General features: G+C 55.4%; 1 non-coding gene across 1 annotated transcript; it reads left to right on the top strand.

Annotated features, from left to right (window-relative positions):
• Positions 1–14,853: 14,853 nt before the first annotated feature.
• On the top strand, positions 14,854–14,925 carry TRNAE-UUC (transfer RNA glutamic acid (anticodon UUC)). The gene has a single exon. It is a non-coding gene; the product is annotated as a tRNA-Glu (tRNA).
• Positions 14,926–20,458: the final 5,533 nt, after the last annotated feature.

A 20,458-nucleotide genomic window follows, 5' to 3' on the forward strand; every position in this document is an offset into this window, starting at 1 on the left:
CTGGTAGGTTCGAAGTGCTGACCTCGAGGTTAGCAGCCCGATGTGTAATGCACTCGGCCTTCAGGGCCCCGAGGCACCCTCCTGCCCCAAGCCTGAGTTCTTGGGGCGGGGACTCCCCCGGGTGAAGCCATGCAGCTCACAGGACGTAGGGCACGGTGGTTAACGTGTCCAGGCTGGCTGCAGCTGGTGGCAGGGAAGGAGGCTTTCCATTGGGAGGAATGCCCCCACCCCACTCCCACAAGGGTTGTGATTCTTGGGCATGTGGCCACCACGGGCCGTTTCAGCCTTCCACACAGGCTCGATCCAAGGTGGCCATTCTACTTGAGCCCTTCATCTTGGCCTGCCAGCAGCTTGGTCTGTTCCCCAATGATCCCAGCACCCTTCAGAGAGGCTCAGATTGGGAGGGACCATGGCTACCTGGCCAGTCACCGCCTTTGTAGGGCGATGTGCTCAGTCCCTTGGAGAGGGGAGCACCCTGCTGTCCCGGATGCCTGCCACCTTCGGGAAAATCCCCGTGCTGGATCGAAGGGGCCCTCCCGGAGCTGCCGAGTGGGCAGGCTGAAGGCTAGCACCTGCACTGCCCCCCTGAACATCCCCCTGGACACTTTCCTCCCAGACTGACACCCTGGCTGGCTTCCCTGAACTCTGTGCTCAGGTGTTAGCTGCTCGGAGGCTTCCTGAGAGTCACAAGGCTGCAGAGGCTTCTCCTGGTAGGTAACTCCGACAGGGCCTGTGAGAGCTGTCAGAGGACCCGGTGCACAAGGGAGGCACTCATCTGGATGTGGGCTTGACCACACCTGTGAGGTATGCAAGCCATACGGAACGGCTCACTCCGGATAAGTCAGTAAGCACACACCGACCGTGCTTCCGTGTGAGAAAGAGCTTTATATACAAGAGCAATTTTTCTTTAAGAACACATCCCAGCCCAGTCCAGATCAAGTCCATAAGTCCAATATTAGCCCATATGTCCAGTACCAGTCTATAATTCCTCTTCAGACTCATGCAACACATGTAATGACGCCAAGTGCAGGAAGACCACAGGCCAGTGGGTAGAGTGTTTTGTGGATCCAGTGGTGGTGGAAGCATCTCAGCGCTGGCATGGGTCTCCACGTGGGTCCTCCAGCTCCAGGGCTCTGGCTCCATCAGCATAGCTCCATGTGGCTTGTCAACAGGAATGTCTTGCAGGGAATCTGTCTCCTGCCTCCAGTGACCAAATGAGGTCATCAAGCTGCGAGCTGAGTGACAAGCTAAGCTCCGCCCCTTCACTCTTCAGTCTCAAATTGACAGCAGAGGATGTAACTACCACACAGCCTGTTTCCTGAATAGCATGGCTCTTTGGTCCCATCCCATCGCATGGAGCAGACTCTGACTCAGAGCCACGCCACATGGGTTTCTGAGACCATAAATCTTTACAAGAGCAACCGGTCACCTTTCTCCCCGAGGGCTAGTGAGTTTGAACGAGGGACCTTGCAGTCAGTGGCTTAACTAGCAGCCCACTGTGCCGCCATGACACCCATCGACATCACAGAGGTGAGGGGTGACAACACGGAGGGTTAATTACACGACACGGGGAATCAGGGCCTAGGCAAGTGGGATTGGAGAAACAGCCTCTGTGCTTGGAGTTTCAAAGACCCGAGAGCTGCTGAGAAGGTGTCTGCAGACCCCCTGCAGGAAAGTGCCCTGCAGGTTGACGGGACCACACATGGTCAGTGCCAAGCTTGGCATAGAGTTGAAAGAGGCCCTGTCCTGGTGTTTGTTGAGAGTGAGATGCCCTCAGATCAGTTCTGACTCACAGTGACCTGATGGACAACAGAGCCACATGCCCCCCGGGCCTCATCCTCACCCTGATCCCACCTTGGAGCACATGGTTGCACCACTGTTTCCACCCATCTTGTGGGGAAACTTCTTCTTTTCCCACTGCCTCTCTGCCTGACCAAGCACGGCCCCCTTCCTTCTCCAGGGACTGGTCTCTCCTGACAACACGTCCATAGTACGTGAGGCAGAGCTTCCCCTTCCTGGCCTCTCCCGAGCCCTGGCCGTTTCTCCCAAGACAGCGCTGGTCGTCCTTTGGCAGCCCGAGGTACCGTTAATATTCTTGTCACCCACTCGCTGGTTCAAACGCATCGATTCTTTGCTCTTCCTCACTCAACGGCGGAGGCCGTGTCTCTGATAGTTGGTGCTAATGAGAAATGATGGGGGTTTTGCAAGAAGAAACAAACCTATAAGACCAGAGCAACCTCGGTGCCCCTAAGTGACGAGCCCGCCCCGGTGCCCCCTCCTGCTTACCCATCCCTCAACACCACGAACCGACCCGACGCTGAGCCCTGCCCCAGTGCCGCTGCAGAAGGGACATCCAATCCGGAACCAGCAAGGCCAGTGAACCTGTTTTTCCGGTGTGGAGGGTCATTCTAACACTGGAAGGTCCCAGCTGTGGAGGTAGCCCTTGGGAATGTGAGCTTGTCTCTGGAACACCACCCTGGGGGGGGGGGATTTTATGGTCAGAGGAAGGTGAAGAATGGCTCCCAGTATGCTTGCTAAGCCAGGGGCAGGAGCATCCTCACCCACAGCAGCCCCGGGCATGGGTCTATTAACATCCCCACTTTAGAGATGCGGAAACTGAGGTCCAGAGGAGTTAATGACACACCCAACGCCATACAGTTCATCTGGGTCAGAGGTGCAAAGCCATGTCCTCATGACCCGTGTGTGTGTGTGTGTGTGTGTGTTGTGGATATATACACTCTATAAATCACCCAGCAGCGGTTGCCACCGCGCACGGATGGGGAACTGAAAGAGCACTGGGAACCAGAGCTATCATTGCTGCCGTCAGATGCATGTCGGCTCAAAGCAGAGAGCACCAGAAAGATGCGTACTTGTATTTTGTTGACTATGACAGGGCTTTCGGCTGTGTGGGCCACAATAAACTGTGGGTAACCGGAGAAGAAGGGGAATTCCAGGGCACTTCACTGTGCTCGCGAGGAGCTTGAACGTGGACCCAGAGGCAGTTGTGTGAGCAGAAGAAGGGAATCATCCTGCAGGGTTTACGATCAGGAAAGGCGTGCGGCAGGGCTGTGTCCTCCCACCATGCCTGTTCAGTCTGTACAGTGAGCAAATCATCAGAGAAGCTGGATTGTAGGCAGCAGAATGTGGCATCAGGATCGGAGGAAGGCTGATTAGCAGCCTGCGATATGCAGATGGCACAACCTTGCTTGCTCGAAGCGCTTGCTGATGAGCATTAAGGATGGCGGCCCTCAGTGTGGATGGCCACTCAGTGTAAAGAAGACCGACATCCTCCCAACGGGACCAACAGACAACATCAGGACCAATGGAGGCAAGGTTGAGGTTGGCCAGGAGTTGTTCTTTCTGGCATCCACAGTCAACACTCATGGAAGATCCGAGGACGAGTCACATTAGGTGACTCTGCTGCACAAACCCTCTTTAGAGCAACGAAGAGCGAGGGTGTTGCTTTGGAGACGGAGGTGTGTCTGACCCGAGCCGTGATAGTCGCCATTGCTTCCTATGCCGGAGAACGCTGGACCATGGACTCAGCAGACCGTGGAAGAATCCATGCATTAGAACGGCGGTGCTGGAGAAGAACGACGGCAGTACCGCGGACGGCTCAAAGCACAACACGTCTGCCTTGGAAGAGGTACGGCCAGAGTGCGCCTTAGAGGCAAGGATGGCCAGACTTCGTCTTACCATCTTTAGGCATGTTGCCAGGAGAGACCAGTCCCTAAAACAGAGGGGCAGCGAAACAGAGGAAAGCCCACACAGAGACGGATGGACACCACGCCTGCAGCAATGGGCTCAAGCCTTTCGAGTTCTGGGGTCTCTTGCTCTCTGATGGTCGGGCCAGGGTGCAGCTGGCTTAGCCAGTTCCCTGCTTCAGCTGGCAAGGCTCACTTCCTGCAAGACATCCCTGAGGAGAAGCCACATGAACCTGCCCCGATGCAGCCCTGGGTGCTGGAGCAGCCATGTGGAGACAGACCCCTGCCAGCTTACATGCTCACAGACTCAGCTTTCATCCTGCAGTCGGTGTCATTGTGTTTTGTGAGATGGAGGAGGACTTTGTGGATTGGTGTTGGACATATGGGTTAATGTTGGACTTGTGGGCTTGGGCAGCCCTGGGTTGGGATGTTTTCTTGATGTGCACTTAACCTTTATATAAAACTCTCTTATACATGAGTTTCTGTGGATTCGTTTCTCTAAAGTACCCAGACCAACACACCGAGGGACAATGGTGAGGACGGCGCAGGACTGGACAGCATGTTGTTCTGGTCTGAACGGGGTTGCTATGGGTCGGAACTGACTCTGTGGGACCTAACAACAATAAGCAACTATAGGTAAACATCTATCCACCATGGAGAGCCCTGGTGGTGTCATGTTTGTTTACTTATTGTCCTGCTCACTGCAACATCAGTGGTTCGAAACTACCAGCTGCTAGAAAGATGAGACGAGAGAAAGAAGAGGCTTTCTGGCCCCGTAAAGAGTTACAGTTTCAGAAACTCACAGGGGCAGCTCTGCCCTGCCTGCATCAACTCCACAGCAGTGAGTGGTTTATTTCTTTATTGGGTCACTGGTGAGGTCAGGTGGTGCAGTGAGTTACGCACTGGGCTGTGAGCTGCAAGGTCAGCAGTTGGAAACCAACAGCTGCCCCGCATAAGCAAGACGAGGCTCTGTACATTCATGAAGATCTACTGCCTCAGAAGCCTACAGGGGCTGAGTCAGAATCACCTGGGTGGTGAAGAGTCTGGTTCTATAGGGTCCCTGTGAGTGAGTCAGACTTGACTCGACAGCTGTGAGTGTGAATTAGGCAAAGTCAGAAGAGCCTTGAGCCCCGTTTCTGCCAGCGCCCTGGAAAACCAGGCGTGCCTGGAGCGACGGCAGTCCCCCTCAGCCATGACCTCATTCCTCTGGTGACCCGCAGTCACGGGTCTTGAGAGTCAAGTTCAGAAGAGACAGAGATGTGATAAAAAAGAGAACAATGACAACAGACAAAACGGGCAGGCTTTGTCCAGGGGGTTCTTGGGGAGGTGAGGCCTCCCCCAGAACTCCTCCCCCAACTCACCTGTCCCCCGCCACAGGGAACTCAGCAGGAAGGACGGGCAAGCCTAAATCCCCAGGGAAGAGTGGCCTGGATGTGTCTGCCGCTTGCATGGTGCGTGCAGCCCACCTTCCTGGTTCTGTTTGTCTCCAGAGTGCTTCATGGCAAGGAAGAGCAGAGACCCCGTGGGCTGCCAACCGCAAGGCCGGCAGTTCGAAACCAACAGCCCTCCTCAGGAGGAAGATGAGGCTTTCGACTGTTGTAAAGAGGAATAGTCTTGGAGGCCCACGGGGCAGCTCCACCCTGTCCTCCCGGGTCGCTGTGCGTTGGCATCGGCTCCGTGGCCGTGGGGTTGGTTTCCTTATTCCGGATATTTCTGTCAGTGGATCACACAGTGGGGCTCCTCTCTGCCCGGCTCGTTAGCCTTGTGGTTAGGTGTCAGTTCCGACTCACAGCGACCCACGGGTGACAGAAGGCAGCACCAACTGGCCCGGTGCCCTCCTCACAATCAGTGCTGCGTTTGCTTGGCTTGTTAGCCCAGTATGAATGCTCTCGGATTTCCATCCATGTCCTAGCATGTACTAGAGCGGGTTGCGTTTCTTATGGAGGAGTGATACTCCTGTGAGTGAAGGGACCCCCTGCCGCTGGCCACGAGTCTTGCTGGACACTGGTGTTGTTTGTGCCTTCAAGGTCCTGGGCATGATGTGCAATGAGCACTGGGGACCGTAGCTGTGGGAGCCCCATCCTCGCCAATTTCGGGGTGTCTCGTTAGGAGTCGAATTGCTAGATCACAGCAGAATGCTACTGAGGATCGTCTGGCAATGGAACCAACTGTCCACTGACAGGGAGCTGCCAGAGGTTTGGGGCAGATTCAGAAGAGGGCGGGGCGGGAGGGGTGTCATTGTGGATGTCAGATCTTGGTTGCAAGTAGCGCTTACCAGAAGGATCTGAGCTGTGATTGGTTCTCTTGTTTGTGTTGTGTGACGATGCAAAGGGATCCCACTGTGTGGATCATAAACAGTGGGTAACACTGGGAGGACTCGGGATTTCAGAACCTTCCCCTGCACTTATGAAAACCATGCACAAAGGCCGTTAGGTCGTCACTGGAACAGAACATGGGACAGTCCTGTGGCTCCAAATCAGGACACAGGTGCGCTACAATGGTATCCTCCACCCGAAGGCTAAGCAACCCATCCCAGCGTTCCCAGCATCTGGACTGCATGAAGATGGATGCGGCATCAGGAGCGGAAGGAGGCTCGTGCCCAGCCTGAGCAATGCGGATGGCCCAACCCTGCCTTCAGAGCATGAAAGAGACTTGAAGCACTGGCTGATGACAGTGTGGATGACAACCCCGGGGAAAGCAGACAGAAATCCTCTCCACGGGACCGAGAAGCAGCATCATGAGCAACGTGGTGACGGTGACGGTGTCAAGGAGTCCTTTGCCTGGGAGCACACTCCAGGCCCCTGGGGGCAGCAGTCAGGGGATTGAATGCTGTAACGCACTGGGAAAATCTGCTACCAAAGACCGCGCTATAGGGTGTTGGAAAACAAAGCTGTCACTTTGAGAGCAAGGCATGCTTTGACCCAATCCAGGATATTTTCAATCTGTGTGTGTGTGTGTGTGTGTGTGTGTGTGTGTGTGTAAGCTGGACAAGAGGAAGATCAACGAAGAATGGATGTTATTGTTAGCAAAAACATATGAAAGACTCATGGACTTCTAGAAGAACTTATATTTTTTAAAAATCATTTTATTGGGGGCTCATACAACTCTTATCACAATCCATTCATCCATCTATTGTGTCAAGCACATTTGTACATTTGTTGCCATCATCATTCTCAAACATTTGCTTTCTGCATGAGCCCTTGGTATGAGCTCATTTCCCCCCTCCCTCCCTACTCACCCCTCCCTCATAAACCCTTGATAATTTATGTTATTATTATTTTGTCATGTCTTACACTGTCTGACATCTCCCTTCACCCATTTTTCTGTTGTGTCCATCCCCCAGGGAGGGGGTTATATGTAGATCCTTGCTATCGGTTCCCCTTTTCTACCCCACCTTCCCTCCACCCTCCGGGTATCAGCACTCTCAGCACTGGTCCTGAAGGGATCATCTGTCCTGGATTCCCTGTTTCCAGTTCCTGTCTGTACCAGTGTCCATCCTCTGGTCTAGCTGGATTTGTAAGGTAGAACTGGGATCATGATAGTGGGGGAGGAAGCATTTAGGAACTAGGGGAAAGTTGTATGTTTCATCGGTGCTACACTGTGTCTCATCTCCTCCCCACAACCCTTCTGTAAGTGGATGTTCAGTTGCCTACAGATGGGTCTTGTGTCCCCAATCTCACTCGCCCTCATTCACAATTTGATTTCTTTGTTCTTTGACGCCTGATACCTGATCCCTTTGACACCTGGTGATCACACAGGCTGGTGTGCTTCTTCCATGTGGGCTTTGTTGCTCCTGAGCTAGATGGCCACTTGTTTACCTTCAAGCCTTTAAGACCCAGATGCTATATCTTTTGATAGGTGGGCTCCATCACCTTTCTTCACTACATTTGCTTATGTGCCCACTTTGTCTTCAGCGATGCTGTCGGGAAGATGAGCATCATGGAATGCCAGTTTAATAGAACAAAGTGTTCTTGCATCGAGGGAGTACTTGAGTGGAGGCCCAAAGTCATCTGCTACCTTAATACTAAACCTAAAAATAGATACACATAGATCTTTCCCCATCCTCAAATATAAATATATTTACAAATGTACATGCCTTTATTTAGACCTCTATAAGTGCCCTTTGCCTCCTAGTTCTTTCTTCTATTTCCTTTTACTTTCTTCTTGTCCCACTATCATGTTCAGTCTTCATTTGGGTTTCAGAAATTCCTCTTGGTTACATTACCCTTGGTCACGCCCTACCAGGCCTCCTACACTCTCCTCACCGCTGATTTGAATCACTTGTTGTTCCCTTGTCTCTGGGTTTGTTAACACCACTTCCTTGCCCCCCACCTCTCCCTCTCCCATGTCCCCTGTGAACCGTCGGTCCTGTTGTTTTCTCCTCTAGATTGTTCATCCAGCCTATCTTATTTAGACAGACCTGCGGAGATAATAACATGCACAAAAACAAGACAGAGCAAAACAAAGCAACAAAACAAAACAACAGCAACAACAAGCCAATGACAAAATGAAACAAAAATAACACACAACACAACAACAACAAAAAGAAAAGCCTGTAGTTAGTTCAAGGACTTTAGGAGTGTTTTCTGGTCAAGTCTGATGGGGTGCCAAGCCCTGAACCCAAAGTCTTATTTTGGTACTCCTTGGGGATTTCGTTGCTCTGTTCCCCTTGCTGTTCTGCTACACGTCCTTAGTGTTTCGCCTTGGTGTGGTGGGATCAGATCGGGTGCAATTCCCACACTGTGTCTCTAGTGTTGTCCCCTGTAGGGCTATGGGTGAGTGAGGGATGTTGTGTCTCATAGTGGGACTGGCTATATGGTCTTCTCTGTGGATTGGCTTGCTCTGAGTGGGAATATCATCCTCAAGGCTTGGTGGGCCAGGATGTGCTCCACTCTCTCTTCCTCCCCCTTCATCTGCTCCCATGTGCTCTGATCAGACATGTTCCTCTGCCAGAGCTGCAGCTTCAGTGTTGTACTCTGAAATGAATTCTTCTGGGGAGAGGGACATAAATCTATCTTGAAGGACGTTCAGGCAGAATGGACCTTAGAGGCAAGGACAGTGAGACTTGGCCTCGTGTACTTTGGGCATGTTGTCAGGAGAGACCAGTCCCTGGAGAAGGACATGGTGTTTGGTCAAGTGGAGGGGCATCAAAGCAGAGGAAGGCCCTCAACGAGATGGGTGGACACCGTGGCTGCGAGACCACCTTTGAGGACGGCGCAGGCAGGACCAGGCAGGCTCTTGTTCTGATGTACATAGGGCTGCTTTGAGTCAGAACTGACGCAATGGCACCTAACAGCAAACGATTTAACAGGAATTGTAACTGATATTTAATATCATAATTTCACTTAAACCAAAGCCAAATCCATTGCCAACAAGTCCATGTCAACACATAGTGACCTGTTGGACAGGGTAGAACTGCCCCTTGTGAGTTTTCAAGACTGTAGCTCTTTACAGGATGGGAAAGCCTCGTCTTTCTCCCTTGGAGCTGCTGGTGGTTTCGAACTGCTGACCTTGTGGTTAGCAGCCCAATGCACACAATCACCACACATCCAGGCCTCCTATCCCCTAAGATACGTCTTAAAAAATACTTATCAGTCAGCTGACCAAAAACAAACAAGACCTGCCCATGTTCAAGATTTAATAGCTTACTCACTGAAACAAGAGCTACAAAGGCCTTGCAAGTAGAGTAACAAATGTGTCCTTTCTAGTTTCCAGAAATCAAAGGTGCCACATTAGGGGCTCCACCGGCTCTGAAATGCTGTATGAAATGCTGTAAGAATGTAACACAGCACAGGGTGCTGGGCTACATTGTCTCACTTGAGCCTTGCCTCAACACTGTGGTCTGGCAGGAATTCTTGGCAGACTAAGCTTGGCTGCGTGAGTGGAGTCCCAGGAAGTCTTGTCGTTGGCAGGGTGACGGGGTGGGCGGCGCAGCCTGTGGGTCTAGAGCAGATGGTGTGGTGGGCGGGGCAGGCAGGCCTGTAAGAGGGATGGGCAGTTTGCAAAGCCGCCCTCACAAGGTCCTCCGGGGTGGCTGCCATGAGGTGCCTAACAAGTGGGGTTCAGACCCCCAATCACCCTACCTACACACAATAGCTCCAAGCACTGCCCGCCCTGCACCGTCCTCTCAAACGTCCCTGCGCCTGAGCCCATCGCTGCAGCCACCGTGTCCGTCCATCTCATCGAGGGCCTCCTCTCCCACTGCCCTCCACTCAAGCATGACGCCTGGCAACATGTCCAACGGACGTCAGACAAAGCCTCACCACCCTTGCCTCCCAGGAGCACACGGGCCTTAGACAGATCGGTCTGTCCTCGTCGCCCTCCACGGTACAGTCAATATTCTTGCCCAGTTCACATGCACCGATCCTTCTCCCGCCTCACAGCAATGCCCAGCCCACCTCAGTCTGACACACCACACACACCGGGCCCACCTACCTGCCTGGTCTTACCCCCATGGAGCGATCGTGAGGATGACGAGGGTGGCACAGGACCGGGCAGGGTTCATTCTGAAGTTGGTAGGTTCGCTGTGAGTCAGAACCAACTCATCCACACCTTAGGAGACCAACAAGTTACCACAGGCCCCGTCCAGCTCAGTGTCAGACCCGCTGCTGCCCATTCACCCACCCCCACCCTGCCATTCTCATTCACCCTCACTGACTCCATCCCAGTTTGGGAACAGAAAGCCTGATGTGGGCCCCATTCCTGCCGCGTATGAACGGTGTGAGCATGTATCTGTCGGTCAATCTCGGGTCCCTCCACTGTAAAAGGCGGCTACAGGAGCATCCCTCCCGTCACCTGGACAGGGTGGCCAGGAGGATGCGGGAGACCTGTGTGTGACGTGTCACACACACTGCATACACCCCTCGGTTCCATGTTAGCTGAGCCCAGCCCCAGGAAGGACTCCTCCTGAGTTTGGGGGTCGGGCTGTTGACTGCGAGTTCAGCAGTTCAAACCCACCAGGCGCTCTGTGGGAGAAAGAGGGGTCTCTCTGCTCCTGCCTGCAAAGATTCACAAGAGCCGCTCTCCTCTGTCCCGTAGATCGGGTCTCCGTGAGCTGGCAACAGGCAGAAGGCAGTGGGGGTTTTGTTGGTGCGTTTTGTTTTTCACGGCTGTGGGGCACAGCTCTGGCAGATAGAACACCTTTGGAAAGAAGTCGCGAAGACAGGAGCCAGTAGACAGGTGTAACACCACCACTGCGTTGTCCAAGAGGAGATGGGAGTAAAGGCTTGCTTCAAGGCCAATGGGAGGGCTTTGCAGACGGGTCCAGAGGGATGGTCCATCTCTAGGCCAAGAGTTACACTCTTTCCAAGCTTAAGAATCTGCTTTGGGCCTCGGGAAATCAGAAAGGAGCCAGCTGAACGTGTTCTGCCAATGCCACTGCCACCGAGCCCAGAGACCTGCAGGGAAGATGCGGCTGCTGCCTTTGGTGTGTGGCCATGGCTCCAGGTGAAGGGCGGGGCCAGGGAGGGACTCGCAGGGACTGGTACAGAGGGCAGGATCAGACCGCATTCTCGCTGGTGGCTCTGGCCCGGCCCTGTGATTGCTGCCCAGGGCTTGCCATGGTTGGGCTTCAGTTGTATGCACAGCATGCCACCATGTGCAGCTGCTGTTTGACCTGGGAGCCTGAGGGACGGCGCAGGCCTAGAGCCCAGCCCCGGTTGCTGCCCCTGCTCCTAGTTGTTGCCCAGTGAGTCCCCTACCCTATCCCTGGAGTCACGGTCACCCTGTTTGGTCTCAGAAGCAGATAAGCCAGGCCTTTCTTCCTGGTCCACCTTACTCTGGAAGTGCTGCCGATATGCATTCAGCACCCTGCTGTGGGGAGCCGGGAAGGTCCAACTCACGGCCACCCACTGCGCTGTCGTGTCCGAGCTCACTGTGGCAAGCAGTCCCTCCATGCAGGGCTTTCCTCTTTGTCCCCGCTCCTCTACTTCACCCAACATGGCATCCATTTCCAGGGACCGGCGCCTCTTGGTCATGTGTGCTAAGTAGGTGAGACGGAGTCTCGCCGTCTCTGCTTCTAAGGGGCACCGCGGCTGGACTTCTTCCCAGACAGAGCTGTTTGCCCTTCTGGCCGCCCGTGGTCGTGCCAACATGTCTGTGGTATCTCATCTTCCACGTGGTCCGACGTTCGAACGCAGAGGAGGGCTGCAACGGCCCAGTGACCGCGCGCAAGGGCCTCCTAGTCAAGCGACAAGAACTGTCACACTTGACCCATCACTGCCGAGGTTAGCTGCTGTCCTGCTGGCTGGTGTGTCGTGTGGAAGAACCACCCCACCGTAGTGAGCCCTCCTTGGACATACTGCCCACAGGAAGCCAGCCTCTCTGGTGAGCTAGGGAGCCCTCCTTGGACACACTGGCCACAGGAAGCCAGCCTCTCTGGTGAGCAGGGCCGGGTGCGTGCGTCCAGGTAGCACGGAGCGGGGCGAATCCTGGCCTTTGATGGAGCAGTAGCTCTGTGTGGGGGGTAGGAGAACCATACTACAAGCGAGTCGCCGATGCGCAGTCCAGCAAGGAAAGGCATGCTGCTAGTTCATTCCTTGTGAAGTACCCCCTGCCGCTCTGGCCTTCCTGGTGCCCACGGCGAACAGACGTCTTGTTCCGGCTCTCAAGGGCCACCAGACAGGGTGTGATCTGGCTAGGAAAAAGTCTCCAGTTCTGACTTGGATGGCCTCTCTCTTTGGTTAAAAGGACATTCGGGGTTTTTGTTTGTTTGTCCCCCCCCCCCCCTCGAGGTTGGTTTGTTTCTAGAAATGTTCATCTGTGTTGGCCATACGTGACCCTTGTAACCAGGAGAGGCCAGTCCCCAGAGAAGGACAGCACGCTCGTTGGAAGGAAGGGTCAGTGGACCAGAGCAGTGACGGACACGGTGGCTGCAACCAGCGACGATGGTGAGGCCGGCACAGGCCCAGGCAGAGCGTGGTTCTGTGGCACACTGGGCTGCCGCCGCCGCCACCACCGGGGGTCGGAATCACCCTGGTGGCCCCTAGCCACCTAACCGGAAAAACAAACTGTCTCTCGAGACGGTGATCTTCTCCAGGCACATTGCACGGCCAGCACCTCTACAGGATTCCCCGAACGGCTTTCAAGAGACCTGGCTGGAAAATGAACCGGCAACTGAATCTTCACGTGAGCCACTCATGGTAGCAACGGGAGCAACCAAGCCCCTGACTGTGATTGAGGAGGGTTGGTGGCGCAGTGATGAAGTATTCCGGTGAGAATGGAGAGATCAGAGGTTCGAGCCCACCAACTGCTCCGAGGGAGGCAGACTCGGCCATCTGCTTCCGAAGTGAACAGCCTTGGAAACGCGATGGGCGTCTGCCCTGTCCTCTGGGGCGGCTCACAGGAGCAGGTTGAGTTTAGGTTTGCACGTGGTTACTTCATCCTTTAATTCAACACCTGTGTTCCCCAAGGAGCCGTGGGGATGAGTGGAGCTGCTCACTGCAAGGTCAACAGTTCAAAACCCCCGGCTCCCTGGGAAAACAATGGGGACTTTCCTCTGTGGTTACCCACCACAGTGAGCCCCAAGGTGGCTATGATGCAGCAGGTGATGCAGATGTAGCCATTTTAACAATGTAGTCATACTGTGTTAATTAACCTGAGTATAACCATTTGTACTGACCCACGTTAGACCAATTTGTAAATCCTGTACTTCCTCTTGTCACTGCCGGAGCTGCTTCACCCTGCCGTTTAGTTTCAATTTTGCTGATAAGCGTCTAAACCCCTGCTCCAAGTCTCCCCTTTCCCAACACTGGGTGGCCATCTGCTGCCCCCTTTGCCTTTGTATCCAAGTTCCCCTTTCCTCCACACATCGTACCACCACCCTGCCCCCTATGTCTCGTTTTCTCCCTGGTGTAAAAACCACCCACTTTGAGCTCTGTGGGTCTTAAGAGAACTTGGCTCTCGCTGCCCCACGATTGCCGGCTCATAAAGGCTTACTAATTGTGATTAAAGTCACGTGTGGGCTAATTGACCTAATTGTGACACAATACTACTTCCCACTCGGAAACCCACGGGCAGCTCTTCCCTGTCCTTCAGGGTCGCTGTGGGCAGGCCGTCGATTTGACGGCAGTGGGTTTGGGTGACCCACTAAGCGCTAGGCACATATGCTGTGAGCACTGTTTGAGGGCCTGGCAGGGTGGGGGAGATACCAGTGGACACGGCAGGGGTCTGGGAACAGAAGAGAGCAGCCTCTGTCTCTGCCTGGGTGGGGTCTGGGCAGCGGCTTGGAGAGATGAGCATGAATGTACTCTGCTAGTGAATAGGGTGGAGTCTTGTTTGGCTGTGGGTGAGGTGGTGGGGGTGGCGAATGGATCCTGACTGATGCCGACACCCAGTGTGTCAGGGCAAGCCTATGCTCCACAGGGATTTCAGTGGCTGCCAAGTCTTTCTCCTGAGACACCTCGGGGTGGATGTGAGCCTTGAGCCTCCAGTCCTGGGGTCAGCAGCGGAGCCCGTGAACCGTCTGCACCTCCCAGAGATGGGCACAAGGGATATACTCTGAGAAAGAGATCAGAGGAGGGAAACTGGGCCGGCTGATGGGGATGGGGAGCGCCAACTTTCAACAGCATGGTGAGGAGGGGGTCCCACTGAGAAGGTGACAGGTGAACACTGGAGGTGGCGGGAGCACTGGAGGAACCACACGGGTCCTGGGGCAAGAGACAGAAACCACGGCAGGCACAGGTGTCCCGAGGCAGACAGGAGCAGGCCAGTAAGGCCGAGCGGGGAGAGGAGAGAGGGAAGTCACAGGAGTAGGGACAGAAAACTGACCTGGTCACTGTCCTGAGGAAGCGCCCAGGAACCTCACCTCCAGTTCCTGCCCTCACTGATTCCGCAGAGATGCAAAGGCATTCCAGAGGGCCACGTAGATTGACATCTGTCTGAGCTTGTAAATAAACAAAAGGAATCCTCGTGGCCGAAACTCATGTCAGAGGTCGCCAGGCGGCACAGACCTGTGGCCCCTAAAGGAGCCTGGCGGCACACTGGTGCGAGAGCCAGGCTGCTCACCGTCCAGCGGCGAGTCCCTCCCTGAGCAGGTTCTGCATCCTCAGAAACCCCAAGGGGCAGTTCTAGTTGGTCCTTTAGGGGTTGCTATGAGCCAGAAAGGAATTGGTAGCAGTAGGTCTGATTTTTGGTCTAATAGCTCCAGGGTTCCCACATGGTCTAGTGGTTAGGATTCCTGGTTTTCACCCAGGCGGCCTGGGTTCGACTCCCGGTGTGGGAAGGTGACTTTTGGAGGTCAGCATTTTTAACCCTCTAGACAAGGAGCTCTGGCGATTTAGTGGGGGTGCACTGTTAGCTGTTAACTACAAGGCTAAGTAAATCAGTCAGATTCTCTGTGGGAGAAGGATGTGGCTTGCTACTCCTATAAAGATTTAAAGTTTTTTGTTTTTTTAAAAAAGATGATTTAAAGTCTCAGAAACCCACTGGGGCAGTTCTACTCTGCCCTCCAGGGTAGCTGTGGGTCAGGATTGAGTTCTCTTTTCCCACAAAGGTTTACAACCTCGGGACCCCAGAGGGGCCGTTCTACTCTGCCCTCTAGGCTTGCTTTCCATTGGAATGGACCTCCCCTCACAGTGGGGTTTTGAACCTGAAGGTATTTAAAGTGGGTTTGAGCCAAGGAAGAACGGCCTGGGGAGCTGTTTGATAACCATGACAACCATGGAACAGTGTGGAACTCCGTGCCCCCTGACATACGCAGGGGCACCGTGAGTTGGAATCAGCTTGGCTTGCTTTGTCCTTTACAAAGCCTAACCCAGTGTTGGGAGCACAGGAAGCTCTCAAAAAATACTGCTCAACAAGGGAGCATTCTAAAAATAGTGGGTCTGCCGGCACAGGTTGTACACCTAATCCCGCCACTTAGGATCCTAGGAGACGGCCACCGGCCTTCTGAATGTCCCATACATATTTTATGATGGCGACAATGAGACAACGAAAATTGTTCATTCTGAATAAGGCCGGCTCACACCTCAGTGCGCCACTCCTGTGCGGGGGGGGGGGGGGGGGTGGTGGTGGTGTCCCTCCAGAGCATAATATTTACTCGTGCAGGCCTCAGGCTGACGCTCCCTTACTTTGTAAACGCGCGCGCGCTAACAAAACATTTGCCAATGGAGTACTTTCCCCCTGTACAAGTCAGTGACACTGGTGACCTCCATCACTTGCTGGGCCACCATCACTGCTGTCCTTTTCCTAGTGACCCCTCAGCAAGACCTCCCTCCCTTCCATTTGAAACCGACTAAAGCAAGGAGCCCTGGAGACGGAGCTGTTCCGACCTGGGCCGCTAACCACAGTCAGCAGTTCAAGGCCATCCCCTGCTCTGCAGAAGAGGTTTTCTACTCCTGCAACGAGTCACAGTCTTGGAAATGCACAGGGGCAGTTCTATTGTGTCCTGTAGGGTCACTGGGAGCCGGAATCAGTGTGTGGGCCCATCCTGCTGTGGGTCAAAATACAGTGGGCCACTTTTCCTTCCACAGATCCCTGTGGGCACAGCAAGTGGCTGCTAACGGAAAGGTTGGTGGCTGGAACCCACCAGCCACTCCCAGGAAGAAAGATGAGGCTGTCTGCTTCCAGAACAGGGGCTTCTATTCTGTCCTCCAGGGTCACTGGGCATTAGAACTGAGGACTCACAGGCAGTGGGCCTCATCAGCACCTCAGTGTCTTCTGGGGGTGTCCAACCACGGGATGCTTTTAAACGTATTTCCTTCGCTCTGCAGTGCTCCTGAGGGAGTGGCAGGCCACCTGGTGAAACCAGAGCTCTGCTGCTATAGCGCATTGGGCGCTGTGCTGCTAAAGGTCAGTAGTTCAAAAACCACCACCTGCTCCTGGGGACAAAGAGGCGGCTTTCTCCTCCCATGAAGAGTCACAGTCTCAGAAACCCTACAGGACAGCTCTCCCCTGTCCTGCATGGTCGGCTTGATGGCAGCAAGTTTGGAGTATGGCCTCTGGGGTGTAGGTGGTGGCAAAGCAGACTGGTGGGCCAACCCCTTGTCAAGAACCAGGAGGCCAGAGCTGTTTGGGGGCAGAGTCACGGGCAGTAGGCCAGGTGCTCAGGTGTGGTCCCAGAGCAGGGTTGTGCCCAGAACCAGAGTTCCCTGGAAAAAGGCTCCTTCCGGCTGAATGCCTCGGGCAAGGGTGACCCACAGAGCCTCTTTTCGTGGTAAATTCCAGAGCCTTCAAGGGCTGGCCTTCATTAGAGGGTCCCTCCATGGGGAGTCCCGGGTCCTCTCAGCTGCCCTCCAGGTTACCTTCTCTCTGTGGAAGGCTCCCCCCTCAGCCAAGGCTTGTTCCTTTTTCTGTCTCTGTTTCTCACACACAGCCATGATTTCTGTTGACTCTGGCATCACCGACCTCCCTCCTTCCGTCCTTACAGCACCTGAGAATGACAGGAACAAGGAACCTTTGTTTTTTAAAATCTCCATGACCACCCTGGAGTGCATTCATCCGGCATCCACCCATTTTCCGCTTCCCCAGAAAGGCCTGGTGATCCACGTGGAATCTACCAGCCACGGAATGCTCTCTGATAAAAAAGCATGGCGGAAACTCCCGGAGTCAGTCAAGTGGCTCATTTTCTGGCGCAGTTTTAGGATGACCGGGAAATTGTGTAAAAACCAGCTTTAATTTTCTTCCCCTCCAAGTAATACTCCCGTTCCTTTGCAACAATCTTATTAACACACCCATATTGAGACATTACTATTAATTCATAATGGCCAGTTAAGGAAGGGAGCCCCTGGTGGCGGGAGCTAACTCCTTAGGCCGCTAAAGGCAAGGGCAGCAGCCCTTTCTCTGAGGGAGAAAGTTAAGGCTTTACAGTTAGTCCCAGAAACTCAGTTCTACCCTGTCCAATAGGAGTCTGTACGGATTCAACGGTAGAGAGTTTTGTTTTAGAGATCGATGTTAAGGAGCCCTGGTCAAGCACAAGGTCAGGTATTCCAATGCCTTGGGCTCTGGAAGGAGACCTCCCCCCTAGACTGCTCCCTAAAGAGTTATCGCAGAGGGGTGAGCAGACTCAACTCCACCACCGCGGAGGTTGGGCTTAGGAGCAAATTTTTTCACCCAGACAACTGCTGAGTACCAAACACTCCATCTTGTTTGAAATATTATTTTAGTAAGGTTTGTCATTTTACCCCCAAGCTTCCTGTTCTCTGAAACCATCTTCGCAACTCAAGTCTGGCCGCCCAGCTAGGTCCAGGGCAGGCTCCCACCCCAAGGCCCACACTCACCCTCTGTCCTCTAGCGTGCGCTCCTGGTTCTAGCCCCAGGGTTTTGGCCACCAGGGGTAGGGTGGGGGGTGGGGTGGTCGCACCTGCAGGACCCCCCTCCCCAGGACCAGAAAGGCACCCTAAAGTGCAGGGGGCGCGGTCTCGGTAGCCTGGAGGGAGGGGACAGCGGGGGTGCGCCAAACCCGCCGAGGGGACTAAAGCGAGTGACGCAGGCATCACCCCGGAAAAAAGTGCGCCCACGTGCGCGGGAGGCGCGCCGGGTCCCAGCGGCGCCAGCCGGGCGACGTCCCCCGCCCCCCTTGGGAAGTAGGGCAGCGCGCAGGCGCATACAAAGGCGCGCCTCCGGGAGCGGGCAGGGTTGGGGGGGTTTGCCGGGGGGCCGCCGGAGCGCTCCGCAGGCTGGAATGTCCGCCTGTTGCTCCCGGAGCTGCAGGAGACTCGTTTTCCAGGCGGCCTGGGGAACGCCGCACTCTGCTGGGTGGCGCGCCCCAGGGCCCGTGCGCTCTTGGGTTCGTGTCTGGCGCTGCGGCCGAGGCCCCGCCTCCGACCCGCCCTCTCCTCGTTTGGCCCCGCCCCTCCCGCCTGGCCCCGCCTCCGCCCGCTCCCGGGACAGTGGAGAGCCGAGCGGGAGGCGGACCGCACAGGTTGGATCGGCGGCCGGAGGTGAGTGGGCGCGCGCGCGGGCGCTCTTCCCCGCGGGGCCCTGGGTGCGGAGTCCAACGCTCTCCCCGCGGACCGGTGCCCGGCCGGGGCTCAGCGCGCGGCGGTCCCGGGGTGGCCCGGGAGGGAGGCCAAGAGGGGGCTCGGCGCGGGGCGGAGCAGCGGGCAGTGCGGGCCTGCGGGCGCGGGCGCGCCGCCCTGGGTGCTGGGGCCGCCCGAAGGCTCGCCGCCAACTCCCTGCAAGTTCGCGTCACCGTGGCGCAGACGCGAGTGGGGTCAGGGCCCCTCCGTCCCCGAGTCTTAGCGCTGCAGGTGGCCTAGAGGCGCCCTGAGCGGACCCAGATGGCCCCGGCCATGGGGGCGGGGGCGGCTGGGGGCTCGGCGGGACCGGTGGGGTCTGGCCCAGAACTTTCAGAGGCTTCTGTGCATGGTGCGATCCTCCGGTCAGCAGGCCTCGTGCTACGGAGGGCGGGGGTGGGGGAGGTGGCACCTAGCGGTGGAGTTGGCGGTCCCCAGCGCTGGAGCTCTGCACCTGGCTCAGGCTCCCCTCGGCCTGATTAATGAATTGCTGTGTGCAGCCCCCCACCCCCGCGCCAGGTCTGCGAGCGTTCAGCGCCGTGAGGGGCTTGCCTCCAGGTCTGTAATTCATAGCTTTATTCCTAGGCTGATGGGGCTCTGAAATCTGGGGGGGGGGGGGGCAAGTCGTTGCTAAGCAGAGTGGTACTCTTCCATCCCATCTTCTCTCTAAACTTGTGGCTACTTCTTGAACGGGTTTGTTTGAAAAATGGACACGGAACTCACACACCTAACTGGATTCCTGTAAAAGGTTCACAAGGAACCCTGGTGGCCCTGGGGGATAAGTGTTGCACTGAGGAAACACGAGGTCGGCGGTTCAGACCCACCAGCTCCTAGTGAGAAAGATAATTGGCTGTGAAAGAAAACCAGGTAGAGACGCACTCCCTGTCTCGCAACCGACTCAGCTGCAGTGGATGATAGAGACGCAGGGGAGGCGCTAGTTAAAAGCGCCCCTCTGATAATGGAAAGAAAGGTTTGTAGCTTGAACCCAGTGGGGCGCGCCCCACGTGGGGTGGGGGTGGAATTCCCAGCATTCCCTAAAGATCTGCTCTACCCTGCCCTGTGGGGGTGCTGAGTCGGAATCAGCAGGATGAGATGTTCTTTTAAAAACCATGGCCAGCTCGTGGCCACCCTATCGGCTGAGCAGAACTGCCCTGTGGGGTTTGGAGACTCTTTACAAGGCAGACAGTCGCCTCCTTTCCCGTGGAGCTGCGGTGGTTTCAAACTGCGGACCTTGTGGCCCAATACTCACCCACCACGCCTGCAGGGCTTAAAGTGCAGTTCAAAGGAGCCTGGTGTCGCCATGGGGGTCCCTTAACCGCTGACCTCAAGGTCAGTGGTTGGAACCCGCAGCCTCTCCAGGGGAGACACCTGCGGATCTGTTTCCACAAGGCAATGAAAAATGAACAAACCGAACACTGCCAGCCAGCGGACTCTGGCTCGTCTCCACCCTATACAGGGTTTCTAAGACTGTAAGTCTGTACTGGAGCTGCCAGCCTCATCTTCCTCCTTGCAAGCTGCTAGCGGGTTTGAACTGCTGCTGGTTTGAAACAGTCCAACATTACTCGTCAGCGCCACCAGGGCTCTCTGTGGGACAGCTCCCCCCCAGTCACGTGGGCAGAAAGATACACAGAGGAGCAGTGCATTGTAAGCCGGCCCTTTCCCATCCCACCCCCACCCCATGCCTGCCCGTGTTGCGTCTGATTTGCCAGCCCAGCCACCCTTGGACTGAGGCTAGACCTCAGTAAAAGTAAGTTCTGGTGGTGGTTTTTCTCCCCCCCCCCCCAGCCCCCTCAGGGGTGG

The sequence above is a fragment of the Tenrec ecaudatus genome, chromosome 10 (assembly GCF_050624435.1).
Source record: "Tenrec ecaudatus isolate mTenEca1 chromosome 10, mTenEca1.hap1, whole genome shotgun sequence".
NCBI lineage: Eukaryota > Metazoa > Chordata > Mammalia > Afrosoricida > Tenrecidae > Tenrec > Tenrec ecaudatus.